Genomic DNA, 17,930 nt, shown 5'->3' with positions numbered 1-17,930 from the left:
ACATGAATTCCAACACGTACTGTGACATTCCGAAGCAGAGCATGAGCCCATCCCTTGGGAAACTGGTCACGGTCAATCCCAGTACATGTTTCTTAGCTGGTGAGTAAAGATATCATAATTATCATAATTGCAGGGAGAATTTTTGCCCCCAAACTGATGTAAAAATGGATGATCTAAAGGCCTTCATTAGCTGCAGTTGGGAATTAAAGAAGTCCAAAATGTTCATATTTTTTCATACCATATCTTTTCCCCATGCCGACATCTAACTGTACAGATTGAGGCCACCCACTGTGTGCCATGTGATAAAGAAGTCTCACACATCCACATTTACCTCGCCTGTGTCAATCACTGTCACCGCTGAGTTGAACTGGAAGGATCTTTTAAATTGGCGGCGGGGGAATCCGAGAATGAACAGAGAAGTCGTCAGTGGATCACAGGAGAGGCTTGATGCTGAGGCTCAGGTACCTCTCATCTCAGGTTAGCATCGCCCATGCAGCGCTCCTCCTCCTCCTCTCCCTTGCGGAGCTCCTCACCACATCCAACTCAGCGGACTACTTGCTAGACTGTGAAGCCTTTTAAAAAAAAGGCCCCTTTCAAGACCACTCATCTCCCTTTTTTAAACACCCCTTGAACGCTTTTTCTGCTGACAGCCTTGCCTGAGGCCATGATTCAGATCCCGTTGGTGCTAGAGCTTTGAACCCCCACAATGTTCCCAATGCTACCTTCGACCCCCTTACCAGAAAACTGTATCTACCTTGTGCTGTCTCATTGTTTTTAATTTCCTATCAACGTGTCCGCCATGCGAATTGCCTGTGCGGGTAAAAACATTTAAACCTCTGGATATTTTGTTCAAATTGCAAAACATTTAAAAAACATTTCAAGATTCACACTTTCATGAGTTTGCACAGGAAGCTCAGTGGTTGAGGTCAGTTATTTTGTAGAGTTTGATATTTGCACCCAGACGATAGGGAGTGGACAAATAGAGTACGCCAATTTCAGCAAGCATTTTTTGACTACAGGGGCAGGAGACAATACAGTAGATATGTAACTTGGATATAGCCTAGACTAGTCAGTGTACAACTTGTATAGCAGTATCGATTAACTGGAAATGACTCAACATACAGCTATTATTGATTATGTAGCTGGCAACAGTGTGAGTGTGGTGGCACCGTCATGGTCCGGCTGCATGAGTGCTGTCGGTTCATTGGAGGAAAAACATACTGTAAATTGTGCCTGTGTGGCCCAACCGATCCTCTCTCTTGGTAAATGCAGTGGGGCCCGGGTCTAGAACTACGCTTCTCATACACACAATGCGGGGTGGCCGTTTGTCTCGACCAGCTGGGGTATGATAGAGAGACAGAGTGGAGGGACTGAAGGGGAAAACAAGGTAACGAGCACAGGAAGAACCATATCACCAACAGTAATAGTGCCATGATGACAGCGACAATGACGGTAATTATAGGTTATCACATGGTTTGTCTGGTATCAAGCCAGGTATCAGGTATCAGGCCTGATACTGGTACGCGGGGGCATGATACTGGGCCTGATACCAGAGAAACCATGTGATGATCTTATTATCACATACTATTTAATTATGAGCTTATTATCACGTACTATTTAATCAAAAGACCATTTTGTTTCCAGAAAATTTTCAATTTATTACATGTATTATATCTAAACAGTGTAAACACAATAATTGCAAAAATATTTCAACAATAATATTTTATCAACAGTCTTATCTTATCAATGTCTGACAATTAAAGTTCCATTAATCAAGTTTGGGCAGCAAAACAAACGCTGTGTGTTCACGCTCGTGCGCTGTTCTCTGATTGGTTGTTTCACGGGAACGATGCCAGAGCAGTGCGCTCTGAGTGGACAGCTACGGGGGCTGATACTGGACATGGTTAAACTCTATATTTTATCAGTATCACTGCCCTGGGCTTTGACACAGTATCATTTCGGCCTTTTCCAGTATCATTCATGGGCGGTTTCTAGGGTACAGGGCCAATTAATACTGTAGTATGTGATAATATCTGCTTCCACCCCCACCATCACCAGCCTCACAAAAGCTTCAAGGGTCGAGAAGAGGAAGAGCCAGACAGTGAGATCGGCTAACCAAAGTATGAAGGTTCAGGACACAGCTCACTGGTAATTTCAACTTCAACAGGATAGAGAGGCCAAGCGACCAATGGGAGAGCTGAGAGAACAATAATAACAACAGTGGTAATGGCCCCATGATGGATTATATAGCAGTCACAGGGAAAACAACAACACCTTGAACAAGTTTAACCGTATACGCTTCCAAGTGTTGGCCAGTGATGTTCTTCTCATTTGGAATTCTACAGGGGGAATCTCAGACTCAGTCAACAAAAGACTGGGCTTCATGACAACTTTGGGCTTTGCCTTTATGAGAGTTCATTGGGAATAAAAAGACGACAATATAGAGACAAAATACAGAAAGGAAGTCAGAACACTGTGCCAAATTCTGGTTATGTTCTCTCCTGAGACTTAATAATACCTTGTTAAAACTGTACAGGATACACAGCAGGTATCCTAAGACTTACCATTCCCCTCCTTAGTGTGTGTTGATGAATGTTTTGGTAGACTAGCGGGCTATCCACACAGCTAAGTAGTATATTGTTCATCAATTGTCATCCAATGCAAACAGCGTTCAGGGTACCCTGAAACAGTATTCTTTGAAAACTGCTTCCATAGTGAGAGCATCTGAAAATGCCTGCTTGTCGTTTTCGTATAGACGAGTGATGTGTTGCTTTTTTGAAAATGATGACATCACTGACCCCTCACCGTCAGGTGACCTGATGTGAGCTTTGACGACAAGCTAATATAATATCTGAATATTTTGAGTGTCACGATTCGCCGTAGTTGAGATTCTCTTGGTATTTTTTTGTCTTATACTCCCATATGACTCACATAAGTAATTCCACTTTATTGTAAGTCTAGACCAGCCTTGGAAAGTGGAAGATGATGGACCTATACGCATGCATTCTTTCTTCTTCTATAGCAGGGGTCTCATACTCAGTTTACCTGGGGGCCACTGGAGCTAGGGTCTGGGCAAGGCTGGGCCGCATCAGGTTTTCCCCCCCAAAAAACGCATTTATTAAAAACAGAAAAATATACGAACTTTTTCAGTGCTTTGGTTCCGTTTTTCTACAATAAAAGCTCTGATAAAACATTCCACTGTTCTCAAATATCTTAATTTTTATTTTTCTGCACAAAATAAGATGAAAAATAAATAAACAAATCAAGAATAGAGAAAATCAATCAATCAGTAATAAATACATATAATAATAATAATAATAAAACGGCAAATAATAAAAACTTAAGAAACCACATATAGTTGGTGGGTAGACAAATTATTTTTTTCAGATTAAAATGAACAAAGCATTATTAGAGCCCTGTAGACATGACAAAACACAACTATCGTCACTTTTTTTATTTACAACATATTGCGCAACTGCAGGGTCTTGAGACACATGCTAACTCGCAAACTAGAGAGCTAGTGACCTAAACGGTAGCCTTCAAGTTATTTCCTTTAAACTTAAATAGCCAAAAACTTACCACTTCCACACAGATAGGGAGGATAACTATTAACAGTTATTTAGCCTTTAACATGAACATTAATCAAACATAATAATTTTTTCTGGGTACATGATACCATACAGCATCCATATCAAACTTGCGCGGGCCGCACTAACATTAAACTTTCATATCAAGGCGGGGGCCTCAAACTAGTGTCCTGAGGGCCACATTTGGCCCGCGGGCCGCATGTTTGAGGCCCCTGTTCTATAGTATGGTGTGTCACGTGGTTCTGTATGCGTGTTTGTTGACATCCCCACCCTTGTGTATTACATTGTTTTCACCTCAGTCATGCGTTCCCGCCCGGATGCAGCTATTTACTAACGCAGAGCAGTGTGGATGTAAACTTCTGTCAAAAGCTCAGGAGCATTCCTGTGTGGACAGGGCCTTAAGCAGCTCATCACAGTTTTGAGGACCTTCAGCAGTCATTGTTTGCTTTTCTTTGTAGCGGTTTTCTTGTCTGGTCACTGAGCTGTACTCGTAGAGTTAACCTTGCTTATAACCCTTGGTTGCAGTTGTCGGGGCTTTTGTGCTGTTCCTAGGCAGGAAGCCAGTTGAGAGCTTGGGGAAAGAAAATCTCTCACAAAGCTAAATTCCCCCAGCCACAAATACAGTATGTGTACAGGCTGGAATTACAAGGACGAGAGTATATCATGACATGTACTGGCTCATTTGTAGTAATAAGTGGGAATAATGTTAGGGTATTAAAGGTCAACTTAAGCGAGATTCTTGACGGTGCGACCTTTAGGAAACAAATCCTCATGGTGCGACTGAAGGCCTGTTGCAGAAATAAATCTTTTTAAACCAAAAAGAAGAACATTATACCAATGGGTTATATGTACTCTAGGTATCAATACAAACAATCCACTGAAGTGGATTCATAGTCGTTGCTAAAAAAATAACATAGCTTTACCCAAGAGCTGCTAAATTTTGCAGAGATATTTGGATGACTGTATACTGACGATCATGCCATGAAACACATTTGCACAAAGGCAATTCTTAATCCCCAAATTCTCCAAAAACAGTCAACCTAATCTCTAGGAATAAAATAACTAGAGCATGACTTTCTCCACACAATGTGAGAATGATGTGCCAAGACAGTGTCTTGAATGTCACCATCCCTCCAGTTTTAATCCTGTTACAGATGCATTTATTGATCAGTGTTAATCCTATAAATTGTTGTGCGCATAACACACTCTCCAAAACACATTTGGTACACGGATGTGTGTGTGTGTGTGGAGAGATTTGAAGGTTGTTTGTCATCCACCGTGGCAGACAAAAACAAACCTTGAGAGGTGTAACTAAGTTTAGCACCCATGTGGATAGGACTGAAGTTTGTCCACAGAGAGCCACAGCACACCTATTGCTTCCTTAAATTGATGTATCATATTCACTCGAATGTGAGACATTATTTTTTTCCCCCCAAGCATCTTATATCTGGCAGCCAGAGATTTAAAAGGAAACGAGTGGGTGGCGCCGAAGGACCACTCTTCAAACGGGTCAGAGCTTTTCTCCCTGTCACTCACATAAGACTTACATAACTTACCACTTCCACACGGTATGGAAGGGGGACTTTTTTTACTCTTCAATCATGTCAGACATGCCATGATTGACTAGTAATGTAACGTAATGTCTCATCATGTAACATTACTGATGCCTAGTGACCAGAATACTACGTGCAACTCTCGTGAGGATAAGCGGTATAGAAAATGGATGGATGGATGGATGGATGGACTTCCCCAATCGCCAATCCCTTATTGGAACTTTGGGCTTTTCCGTCTTTCTCCAAGCACATCATAGGAAATGTGTTCACATTTTCTTTATTGTCACAGTGGAGTGTGTTTTTATAATCTCTCAGATTCATGGAAAAAAAAGAAAACATGACTCTCATGTTATGCCACAAGTCCACTAATGAACACTTGGCAAACCGGTGTTTGGTTTTTTTGCTGTTTTTTTTCTTTGACTGTTCCTATTAACCCAACTAGGACCACGCAAATCAAAGACATCTTGAGTCTACTCATTATTTATTGGCCATCTAGCAGGGATAAGTATGATTAAAGCAAAGCAAATGAAATAGCATTGAGAAGAGTCATCATGCCATGGGGAAATATATGGCCTTTTTTTTTTTTTACCTTCATGTTTGTTTTGAGCTTTGGGTCACAGATGGCAATTAAATGCCAACACAAAGGCTTTTACACTCACTGTGAATTTGCCGTGGCACCAAGAGTACGTTCATTAAGGTTTTGCATTTATTAATAATGAATGTTCATCTGTATGAGAGTTTTTATGACTCTGCCATAATAGATTGTGAATAAAAACAATCAAGCAGCAGTAGTTTACATCTTCCATGCGGTGTCCGATTTGCAAAGTACTTCCGAGTACTAATGGGAATGCTGAACTGTGAGCCGTCATGCTTTAGCCAATTAGCACGCATGCTAGGGGTGTAATAGTCCATGTATTTGTACACTGATGTTTTTTTGTTTTTTTATGAACATTTGTTACGGTACATACTGTGTTTGAAGGCCAGGAGGTGTAGTATAACTGCCCACTGTCAATTGCTCTGGACTATTTCAAAATGTATTTCACAAAATTAAAGTCCAAGAACTGGCATTTAATCAAGAAAAGCAAGTTATTCAACGACACAATAGCACACAGCAGCACACAGAACATACCTGTGAGGCTGAGTAAGCAAAATTGACATCATGAGCCAGAGAGTCACACATGCAAGCTACCGGTATACAAGTTCACCGAGCTCCCAATCTCATAGCAAATCGCTGAATCCATCATCCTTGGTGTCGCTCGCAGACTTCAGTTTCAGCTTGCTGTAGGTTATGGCCACAACAGTAGCCCCTGTTTTTATTAATATTTATATATTAATATTTAATATTATTTATTATTATTTTATTTGGTTTTATTGTGCCTGTTGTGCGATATTTCAAGAAGAGAGCAGCACTGCCTTTGCCGACAGTGATCGTCATTCCTTCTTCCTGTCTTCTTCCTAAAAATAAACATTCTTTCCTTCCGCTTATGCCCACTAGGGTTGCGGAGCCTATCCTAGTTGTCTTTGGGCAAGAGGCGGGGTACACCCTGGACTGGTCGCCAGCCAATCACAGGGCACATATAGACAAACAACCATTCACACTCAATTTGACAATTTGTCCTAGCATGTTTTTGGAATGTGGGAGGAAACCGGAGTACCTGGAGAAAACTCACACATGCACAGGGAGAATATGCAAACTCCCTACAGAGATGCCCGAGGGGGGAATCAAACACATGTATCCTAGCTGTGTGGCCAACGTGCTAACCACTCGACCACCGTGCAGCCCATTCTGAAGCATGATATATTTTTTTTATTTTGAGATTTTTATTTACATGATAGCGGTTTTCATTTTTCATGTTTATTTAAAAAAAGTAAAATAAAAATAAAAACTGACATACTGTTACACCCACAGTGCACAGAACCATGAAAACGTGCATCCACTGGAACCAAGTCATATGCGGTGGGGCAATTCAGTGTCACTTTAATTAATAGTAAACCCTTCCTCCCACATACGGTATAATCCATCCCGCTTTTTTTCACACTGACTACGCCTTCTGCCATTTTTAGTCGCAGTTGCTCACAAGTAGGAGAGATTTCAAATGAAATCATAAAGGACACTTAGATTGCCTTTACAAGGAAGAAGAGGATTCCATACATCACACCCCATTGTGTGTGTGTGTGTGTGTGTGTCTGTGTATATTGCGTTCATTTCCAGGAAATAGCTGAAAAAGTGTTATAATGAACGGCTGATCTCATCCCCCATCGCTTTGTCTCCAGCTCATAACCACAATGAATATGAACAGAAAGACGGCACCAAGCTCTAATGGCCTTCACTGTATAATGCGACTGATTGGGACACAATTCATATGGAAATATTCATTCCTTCCATAATCCTAAACAAAACATATAGTTCTAGTGTTGGAATTCATAATCCTTGCTAAATGCAAGGAAAAGCGATCAAGAACGTGAGCGTTTAGTGTCTATCAAAGCCGAGCGCAGTGAGTCTTTCGCTTTCCATTCTTGCCAGCTGAAATGTTTGTTTGTGCGCAGGGACTGTAGCAGGAAAGGATTGGAAGGATGAGAGGACAGCTAGATATTGAAAGAAGAAAGAGAAGTGAGGGTAAGAGATAAACTCATCTCTGATCTTTAGTGACAATACGACTTGGCATTTTGTCAGGAGGAGTCCATACTGATGAAAGAGTGCATAAATAAAGGATGCAGCGGGGATCTTCGTCGAGCTGCAGAGGGGTGGAAAAGACAGAATGGGGGGAAAAAAGAGAAGGCATGCACGGAAGACAGAGCTCCAGAGTGAACTGTTTGGACACCTCTGGCTACTTTCCCTCGCCCATTACAGAGTCTGGATCTGACTTCACATGTCATTAGTGGCAGTGTAAATCAGCAATTAGGTACACAAATGAAGAAATGTCAGCTATTACCTGGAGCACAACAGGCCGGCAGACCTTGCCACAGAGCATTCCGACACAGCCAGACAGCCTCTCTCAACACACACACAAAGGGTCTCCACTCCCTGTTAAATTAGCTTTACTTGGCTGGTTTGGGCAACAGTATGATACCGTATAAAATCGTCAAAATAAGCTGTTTTTATGCGTGAGGGTTCTTGTACTTAGAATACGATGGTGAAATTGACGTTGATTAGCTGTCATTGTGTTTGGGCTTGTTTAGCATCATATGATAAGCTTCCACTGTAGTTGGGAGGGCAAGGTGACGAGCGGAGAGATGTGCATGTCAGAATTGTCGGCCCATTGAATGGGGAAGATTTGCAATCATGACAGCCAAAACAGATCTTAACAGTTTCATTAATTGGCAGTAAATTGCCATATTGTCATAGCTATTTTGGTGGCCATTGTTATATGTACCCCGCCCCGCTTTTACTCATGTTTTAACTGTGTATTAACCAATGAATGTTGTATTTTGGTGTGTCTTCTATTCTGTTTACTTGCTTTATTCAACTTCATTCTTCTGTAAAGTGTCTTTGAGTATTTTGAAAAGCCCTATACAAATAAAATGTATTATTATTGTTATTATTATTATTATATATTAAAAAATGTACATTTAGTTGTGCCAGGCGTTAAAATGAACAAGTAAATGGTTCGGTCAATCTCTATAAAATGGGAAAAATTGCCGTTTTTTGTCATATCTTTTGAAACAAATTAATAACAGAAACTGAAAACCACCTCGGTTAAAAACTGACACAAAATTGTCAGACAAGTGTGGACGAATACAGCTCATTAGCATTGATGCTACACCAACGTTCCGAGTAGGAGTGTTCCCAATAGGGCTTATTAAACGTGAAGCTAAATCCCATCATCAAACCTACATTTTGGCCATCACGCAGTGTTTTAGCATCTGAGACGTATTTCAAATAGTCTAGCAAGTGTGGGGACTTTAATGGTGAATTATGATGACCATTTATTTTGATTCTGAAAACAATGATGTGGAAAATACTCTACAGTTGTTAACAACTTGACCAAATGACCGGTATTTGGTCTTGATGGATGTATTACCTAGTTTTACATTGACCACCATTGATTCAATAAGAACAACTAAAAGCTAAGTGATGTGTTGTTGAAAAAAGATGGCTTGAAAAGACGGGCTTTCAAAAATATATGCAGTCATCGGAGTTGTTCTAATTATGCAGCCACCCAAACAGAAGCCCCTCTTATCTGCAGGCAGTCCAGCTTCACAGATTTTCCGTTACAATCAAGAACAGACAAGCCCACACGGCAGATATATGTTGTTTTTTTTTTTTGTGCAGACTCACCTTGTGCACAAGTTTGCAGCATTAAAGTGTGATAAGATCAAACATGAACGTTTGGTGCCCTAGATTTACTTCATGTCCAAATGTTGGCTCGGCACAGTGACAGATATATAGGATGTTGCGATTGCTGTGACTTCGCTGAGATGGAAGCGTTCGACTGCTACCCTCCAGGGATGTGCTTACTCTAATGCAAGTTATTAAAGCAAACAGCTGCATTAGCCATGGGGGACCCCTCTGTGTGAGTGTGTGCTCCACATAGTCGGGTGTGAAGAGTGTGAGATTGTGCAGAAATGACATAAACATTCAGTGTGGATAAATATGCACGCTACTTCCGGGCTTTTCTCTGACCCCCACGCCCGTACAAAGACCCTGCAGCCAAGGATGCTGTTCCTGGTAATTACATTTATTTATAGTATATTGTCCAGCACTTGTGCAAATGTTGCTGTTTTACACCTACTATAACTACTGTCTCTCAGCTAGGTAACACATTATAATGAGGCCTCATTGTATGCTCACTGCCCTACAAAAGCACATTTACATCCCATGCGGCACAATCACGTTCAATTGGTGCGATGAAGCCACAAAATTCTTGTCATCCATATTTGTGTTTTTCTACCACTCCTACAGTCATGTGAAAAGAGTCAGACACATCCGCTGGGTATATGACAATTGTGGTGCCCTCAGAATGCTTTGGGAGACATGTAATAGATTTTGTTATCTTGCCCAGACAAGAAAACAGGAACGGGAAGTCAGCTCACTCTGTGATGTCACCAGCCGTTGACTCTGTAGTTCTTTGTTTAGTAACATAGTTACACCGCAAGTTAACACAACATTGACATGTCTATAAATGATGAATGAAAGGGATAAATGAAACATTTAAGGTTACTTTTGCCTCGTGACTTATTTCTTGAATTAATCTTGACTTAAATACATAATTTTTTATGGGAAAATGTTGACTTTTCGGTTTGAGTTGGACCTTCTGGATTAATGACGCTAAAACAGGTTAAAAAGTCTTTCATGTGCCCCTGCAAGGAGGACATTCAGCTCAAAGCTTACAGCGTGCTTCTCACTTACTGAAGGTAGCAAAGGCCACAAACAGGCAGCAAGAATACAGAGAGATTTCCAATTTCTGGCAAATGCCTTCCTGACACACGCACACACACTCACATAGCACAATCAGATTTCAACAACACTACACAACACAATAGCCAATATTGTCTTTGTGTCAAGTACAGCCGTAACTCGTTTATCAAGGTTAATTGGTTCCAGACCCGACTTGGATGAGTGAATTTCAGCAAAATTGGGTTTAGTGTTAATAAATGGAATATTTTCATAGTTCCATAGTTCAATAATCGAACATTACTGATGCATAGTGGCCAGAATACTACATATTTTAAACTAATAATATGTCAAAAAAGCAACCATTTATTAATGACTTGATTTTTGTGATAGAGCGATGTACATCTACACTGCTACAAGCTGTACACTGAATACTCCAAATTATATTAAAGTTTCATTTCTACAGTATCGCCTCTTGAGAAGACTGAATAAGTTGTGCTTATGTTCAGCTTGATGCCTCCATTTCCTTCTGACACAGCACTCTATTTAGGTTGCAGAAAGCTGGAAGGGCTGGTAGACGCTCAAGATACTCGGAAAGACGAGGGCAGAAAACCACTGTGCAGCTGTAGGCAGCAGCTCCCTGCATATGATGCATCTTTTTAGGCCAAGCCTGGCAGCAAGTGTACACTGCAGCTCCCAAACACATGACAGGCGTGGCATGGAGCATCCCAGATGGAATTGGAGGTAGATGCCTATAAGTCCTGCTGTGAAAGGCATGAAATGATATATCCCCAAAATAAGCTGCCTGAATGACTTTTTACCTCGGCCCGTCTTACTCCCCTTCCTTCTAAGCCTTTGAGAAGAGGCGCTCAAAAACGGTCACTTTTGAAGTTCTGAGTTTTCATGCCATCAGGAAAGGAAAAAAAAAAACTCATTCCTCAGGGCTGCGATAACGCCTCTGACCTCGCGGGAGCAAGATGAGACCACCCTGTATATACAACCGTCATTTCACGGAGGACAACTTTGGAATAAACCAGCAGTGATGAGTCGGTCATAGAGGCGCCCCTTTGAAGTTAACGTCGTTTTTAAAAAAAATAAAAATTAAGCAGTCATTCTTTTCTCATAAGTTTTCCCCCATTAAAGCAGCACGTGATTGGTCAAAATGTGTGTCTCACCGCTTTGCGTTTCACATTTTGCAGCTTCACTCCATCATAGCTTTTGAAAATTCAGACATTGTGATGATATGTAGTATTGTACACTGGTCACTAGGTGTTCTACCGCTGGAGCCTATCCCAGCTGTCTTCGGGCGAGAGGCGGGGTACACCCTGGACTGGTGGCCAGCCAATCACAGGGCACATATAGACAAACAACCATTCACACTCACATTCATACCCAATGGTGTCACTAGGCCTATTTTAGGGGGGCTTCATCACTCCTAAAATGTTCTTAAGTCCCCCTAAATAATTTGATATTTTTTATTGATTGTTAAACATTTTTTATTGATTTTTTTTTACAAATAATTCTTTGACAAATTTCATATAATAGGCTGTTGTGTAACCCACAGCAAGCTAAAACTCAACTCTGAAACGCTGATATTGACTCGCCGGAACACATCCACAACAACACAGCCAAGTGTTGGTGACACTATGTACTTTCTGTTACTGTGTCTACTATATGGAGTGATAAGTGATGAGTGAAAAGGTTACTACAGGGGTGTTATTTCATGTTGAGAGCCTTATAAACAGGTTATGTACATAATATGAAAATATTTATGAATAAAGAATATTTATAAATGTGGAATTCTACTTAGTGGAAATTCACTTATCATGATTGCATGTGGAAGCAATTAACCGTGGTAAACGATGGATGACTGTATTGTTAATCCTATTGTTGCATGTACCCCAACATTGGCTGAGTCAGCATTGATTCCTGCATGACTCTTGAAGACCTTTGCCTGTCTCCTGGTGTGTTTTTTTTGTATGTTTTTTTTTTTTTTTTTAGTATCTGGGGACTTCAGCGAGGCTTGCAAGCTTCTGGGTGTTTCGCCAAAGTGTGGGATGGCTTTGCGATGGCAAAAATCATCGTCTTCAGCCTTGGTCGTAAGAAGCGAGCACAAAAGGGGTTAGGAAGATGAGCTTTCGGGCTGCCCCCCCCCTACTAAAACAGGGGCTTTGTATGCTAATGAAACTCTGTGTATAAGCAATGGAAGTCGGGAGACAAATGTGCAGGGCATTAAATCATGCCACCCATCGCATTAAAGAATAGTAATAATGGGGAACTCTGAGACATCTCTGGTTATTGATGTGCCTTTTATGACATGCATATTCAAAAGAGAGCGACACTAATGTCTACCCTGTGGCACAGGGAGAAGACGCATTAGAGACAGCAGTCTGTGTTCATTTATTTACAAAAGCGGGGAAAAGTGCTGTCGAAAACACATATATGATCATTTCCAAATCTAATTTTCTCCCTTTATGAGACTTGGAAGAATGTATCAAAGATAACAGCAGCATTAAGACACAATGCAGCGTTATCATATTTTATGTGCGTCTGTGAGAGCGGCTTGGGAAGCTGGAAGAGATGAAGCACTTATCGCCATGGCTGCGAGGGAGAGGGAGCTTAAATTGCAGCAGTTTCTCCTCCGCTCACCCCTGGCCTGATTGCTGCAGAGTTTGGTTTGGAGGAGCCTCGTGCCTCAGGTGCTGCCCTGTCACCCTTGGGCTCAGATGGATCTAAGCCACCATTGGCAGCACTTTGCCTCCATATGCTGTGGAGCGAGCGGGGGATGCGGGGGATGCTCAGCTGGCTATGTAGAGTGGATCAGTGGAACTGCCCACAGATTTATGGCTTCTTTGTTTTGGATGGCCTTGGGACAATCTTGGCAGCTTGTTGAATCGCATATTGACCAAAACAAATTCAGTGATGGCTCGAGGAATGGGAGAAGGCTAGAGGGACCTGGGATGTTGATATTTATTGTTGCTACATTGGAATTTTGATTTGTCTTTAGTTTTTTTTTTTTTTTCAATGATGTTACCTGGATGTCAAAAGACGGACTCCAAAGTGTGGCCTACTGCTGTTTTTTATTGGCACTGGGCACATAGAAATATAATACTACAGCAAAAAAACTACAGCAAAAAATGATAATTCAGCAGTGATTTTACAAGAATAAAGTCAAAATATTAATTTAAAAAAAAGTCATGAGAAATGTGTTTCATGAGGTGAGATTGTGAGGGAAAATAATGTACTTTCAGTGGCATAATGTTGAAATAGTGGAAAAAATATTTTATTTTATTTTTATTGAATAATTTTGTTCAGTTTGTTATTATTATTATTATTATTAAATTAATTCGATTATGGAAAAACATATAATATGATGGGAATATTATGGGGAAAAATCAGAACACTGTATTACAAAAATAAAATGTCCTAGAAGAACGTTGAAATAGTTAGACAATAACAATAACAGCAGACATGGAAAAAAAACTGTAACTATACCAAAATAAAATCTAAAAATATGAATAGAAAAAAAGCCACAATTTTACAAGAATAAACTCAAAATATTATGAGGAAAATTTATTTTGGAGCATTGAGATGACATTCTTTTAAACATTGTAATATGAGAAAGAACAAGACAAAATAAAGTTTTAATTTTTATAAAAAAAAAAGGTTGTGGAATAAAAGTTAGAATATTATGGCCATAAAGTCAAAATATTATTGAATGAATAAAAAGAAAATGTACAAACAAGTTGAAGTATTTGGAAAATAATAAAAAAATAACAAAAATGTATACATTCTCAACTATAGTACAAATGTACATGTTCATAGTACATTTACATGTGTTGTTTTACAAAATATCAACGGCCCTTGCGCCCTTCATTTTTCAGCATGTTGGCCTTGGTGGAAAAAGTTTGGACCCTCTCCAAGGGAGGGCCTTTTGCTCTGCCTATGTCATAGTGGAATTTGCCTCAATGAACCACAGCTCCCCGGTGGCAGCAACACTCGTGCAGCTTCAGGCTTCACTGAAGGCAGAACACAATTATCTTGTTACTCAGTTGCCAGCTATGTAGACAACAATGGCTGTGTTCAGTCATTTTCAGCGGATAATAAATCTATACCGTTGAAGTACATTAAAGTTTCATGGGTATTGTAGTTCAGAGTTGGGTCAGGTGTCCATCAGTTGTGCTTATGTGCTGTACGTAACTCTTGACTGACCTTCCCCTGAGACCAAACAAGTCCAGCCGCTTTATCACGGAGATGATTTGTCTCCTCTCCCAGGTGACATCACTAGAACAGCATCTGCCGTTCATCAGCAGACACTATGTCCAGTAGCACAGGAAAACTGTCTGCCGCTCGTCTCTCTGCAATATTTGCACCGCACAACCCAAATTCCCAAAGCTCCACCTGTAAGTTCTCAAACAACAGCGCAGAGACGTAGAGCAGAGAGCAACAATGTGATCTCAGTGCGCTGTAGTGTTTCATCAGCTTGCTTGCTTGTTCTCAGGTCACCAAGCTGTGGGGAGTGGCGGGTCGGGGGTGCTGGAAAGCATCATTAAAAGCATATGGGCGGTCTCGTAAGAGATGTCAGGTCAGAAAAGGGGCAAGCTTTTATAGACTTAACCTTTGGTTATATGAGTAAAAGCAATCAACATCTTTTGGCTGTCCCAGATGGAGAATTCCTCAGTGTCTTTCCCCCTTCTGTCACGCGTGTCCTTCATTTGCTCTAGCCTGTTTTTTTGTTTGTTTTTTACATTTTAGTTGTGAGACAGAATAATAAGGCCAAACATTTAATGGATGGGGAAAGGGGTGACAATAAACAGCAGATTATTTTTTTGCTGCCTGCACGGTGGATTTTAAATAGTCAGATTGTTCCAGCTCGCTGCGTGTGGCGATTTAACCATGCAGGGCAAAACAATAATAATCATTTTTAAATAGGCTGGAAAAGATAGACATCATCCAGCCATGAGAATGATGTTATTGAGGCCATGTTTGGATGCCTTGACTAGAATATTTCACCTTTTATTTGAACTGACCCCCATTTTTTATGTGAGCAAAATTATTGGAACATGTTCATTCATTCATTTTCTACCGCTTATCCTCACGAGGGTCGTGGGGGTGCTGGAGCCTATCCCAGCTGTCTTCGGGCGAGAGGCGGGGTACACCCTGGACTGGTGGCCAGCCAATCACAGGGCACATATAGACAAACAACAATTCACACTCACATTCATACCTATGGACAATTTGGAGTCATGCAAACTCCACACGATGGAACTGAACCCGGGTCTCCTAGCTGTGAGGTCTGCGCGCTAACCACACGACCGCCGTGCAGCCCTATTGGAACATGTGACTGACTTAATCTGAATGTGCCTTATATTTTTAGGCCATTTAGCCATTTTTATGCTTGGAAATGCTTAATTTAGGCAAACATACTACACTTAACTTAAATAGGAATACTTTTTGACTAACAATAGGCCGTATTTCAAAACCTATTATAGAATAAGGTTGCACAGTGGAGAGTGGTTAGCGCAAAGGCCACGCAGCTAGGAGACTCGAGTTCAATTCCACCCTCTGCCATCTCTGTGTGGAATTTGCATGTTTTCCCTGTGCATGCGCGGGTTTTCTCTGGGTACTCCGGTTTCCTCCCACATTCCAAAAAAATGCTAGGTTAATTAGCGACTCCAAATTGTCCATAGGTATTAATGTGAGTGTGAATAGTTGTCTATATGTGCCCTGTGATTGGCTAGCGACCACGCCAGGGTGTACCCCGCCTCTCACCCGAAGACAGCTGGGATAGGCTCCAGCACCCCCACGACCCTCGTGAGGATAAGCGGTATAAAATGAATGAATGAATGAATGATAGAATAAAGACTAGACTAGAATCCACTAGTGCTTATGTTCACCCTTTTCATGTTATGTATGTTCAGAAGTGGTGTACTGTATATCATGTCCCACCATATTCATAAGGTCATCACTTATGCATGGCAGCCACAGCTTGGATATCGCAGACCTAATGTGTGGACACTTCAGATTAACGAGTGTCAACTGGAGGAGAAAAAGGAGGGAAATACATGTTCAATGACGACAAAAAGGTTTACTGTAATTAACAGGAGTGACTGCGCCCGCATGGACGGACAGTAATCATGTTTGGAAGGATGAGGGGGAGAAAGAGGACGCGGTGACCTGCGAGGGATGAGAGGACGGCATGAATGAAGACCTTCAAGGATGACGTCTTCTCAGCAAAGGCAAGTTGTTTTCAATAATTATACACATAGTGTGCATATTGTAATACACGGGCAAGCTGGAATTTTAAACGTGGTACCTACTGTATGTTCACTGTCTGTCAATGTGGTACCGGGTTTGGGTAATACACGCGATATAACGAGAAGCCACACTATGTTGATTGACAGGTGCGCACAGGTTAACGAGCAAACTCCAAATCAGCATTTTTGCCTCCACAATAGCGCCTGTCAATCACGGCACGCTGGACCGGCCATTATTGACAACCGGAGGGCAAAACAAACAAGCAATCACAATGAGAGCCCATTTGCACTTTTAGCGCAGCATGTGGGTAAATGCTGAAGAATTTAAGGTATACACACTGTGGTGCAACCTCTCCTCTCGGTGTGAAATGAGCCTTGATGAACTCAGTTGGATGTGATGCTCTCCCTGTTGTCCCTCAATTTACAGCTTGTAATTGCATCCATGCCGCTCACCGGTTCTATTTTTCTTTCAAACACATATATAAATATATATATATACCTACATATATATGTATTTTAGTGCTTGTGTCAGAGTTTCTGCCACAAATCGCAGAAACTGAAACCCCCCTCATTTGTAGGTAGGCCTAATTTGACACCTGCCTCATCATTTGCAATTAGGCATTATGGGATGTAATTGGCCATCTGCCTTTGCCATCTTGTGCTGCTGGAGAAGGGCCATGTTTGTCTCCGGTAACACTTGGGAGATGCCTGTGCTCTCTCGTGACCTTTACGCGTAGCATAACGGGGTACGACGCGCAATGAATTAATGCCAACACGTGTTAATGTAACACCTCATGCATACCTTCAATAGCTGCAAAGGAATAAGTTAAGTTGATATGTCAAGGGGTTTGTGAACCTGAATGATATTTATTATATAAAGGTCGTACAGGCTGGAGTCAAATGCCTCAAAAGCTGTGCAAAAATTGACGCAAGACGTCATCTCAGTGAGCATCAATTTACTTTGTAAGTATCTTCAGCTTTTAGTTTGGCTTTTTTGGAGTTCACTAGGCATGGCGGTCTAGTGGTTAGCGCGCAGACCTCACAGCTAGGAGACCAGGGTTCAATTCCACCCTCGGCCATCTCTGTGTGGAGTTTGCATGTTCTCCCCGTGCATGTGTGGGTTTTCTCCGGGTACTCCGGTTTCCTCCCACATTCCAAAAACATGCTAGGTTAATTAGTGACTCTAAATTGTCCATAG

At 41.3% G+C, this 17,930-nt stretch overlaps 1 protein-coding gene across 14 annotated transcripts in view; it reads right to left on the bottom strand.

Annotated features, from left to right (window-relative positions):
- kirrel3b (kirre like nephrin family adhesion molecule 3b) overlaps positions 1–17,930 on the bottom strand; it is a 193,385-nt gene that overhangs the window by 95,233 nt on the left and 80,222 nt on the right. The window lies entirely within an intron of this gene.

The sequence above is a fragment of the Doryrhamphus excisus genome, linkage group LG8, assembly GCF_037039965.1.
Source record: "Doryrhamphus excisus strain RoL-2023G ecotype Guam linkage group LG8, RoL_Dexc_Guam_v1.1, whole genome shotgun sequence".
Lineage (NCBI taxonomy): Eukaryota > Metazoa > Chordata > Actinopteri > Syngnathiformes > Syngnathidae > Doryrhamphus > Doryrhamphus excisus.
The sequence above is the reverse complement of the archived record's forward strand: the minus strand, read 5'-3'. Positions and strand labels throughout refer to the sequence as shown.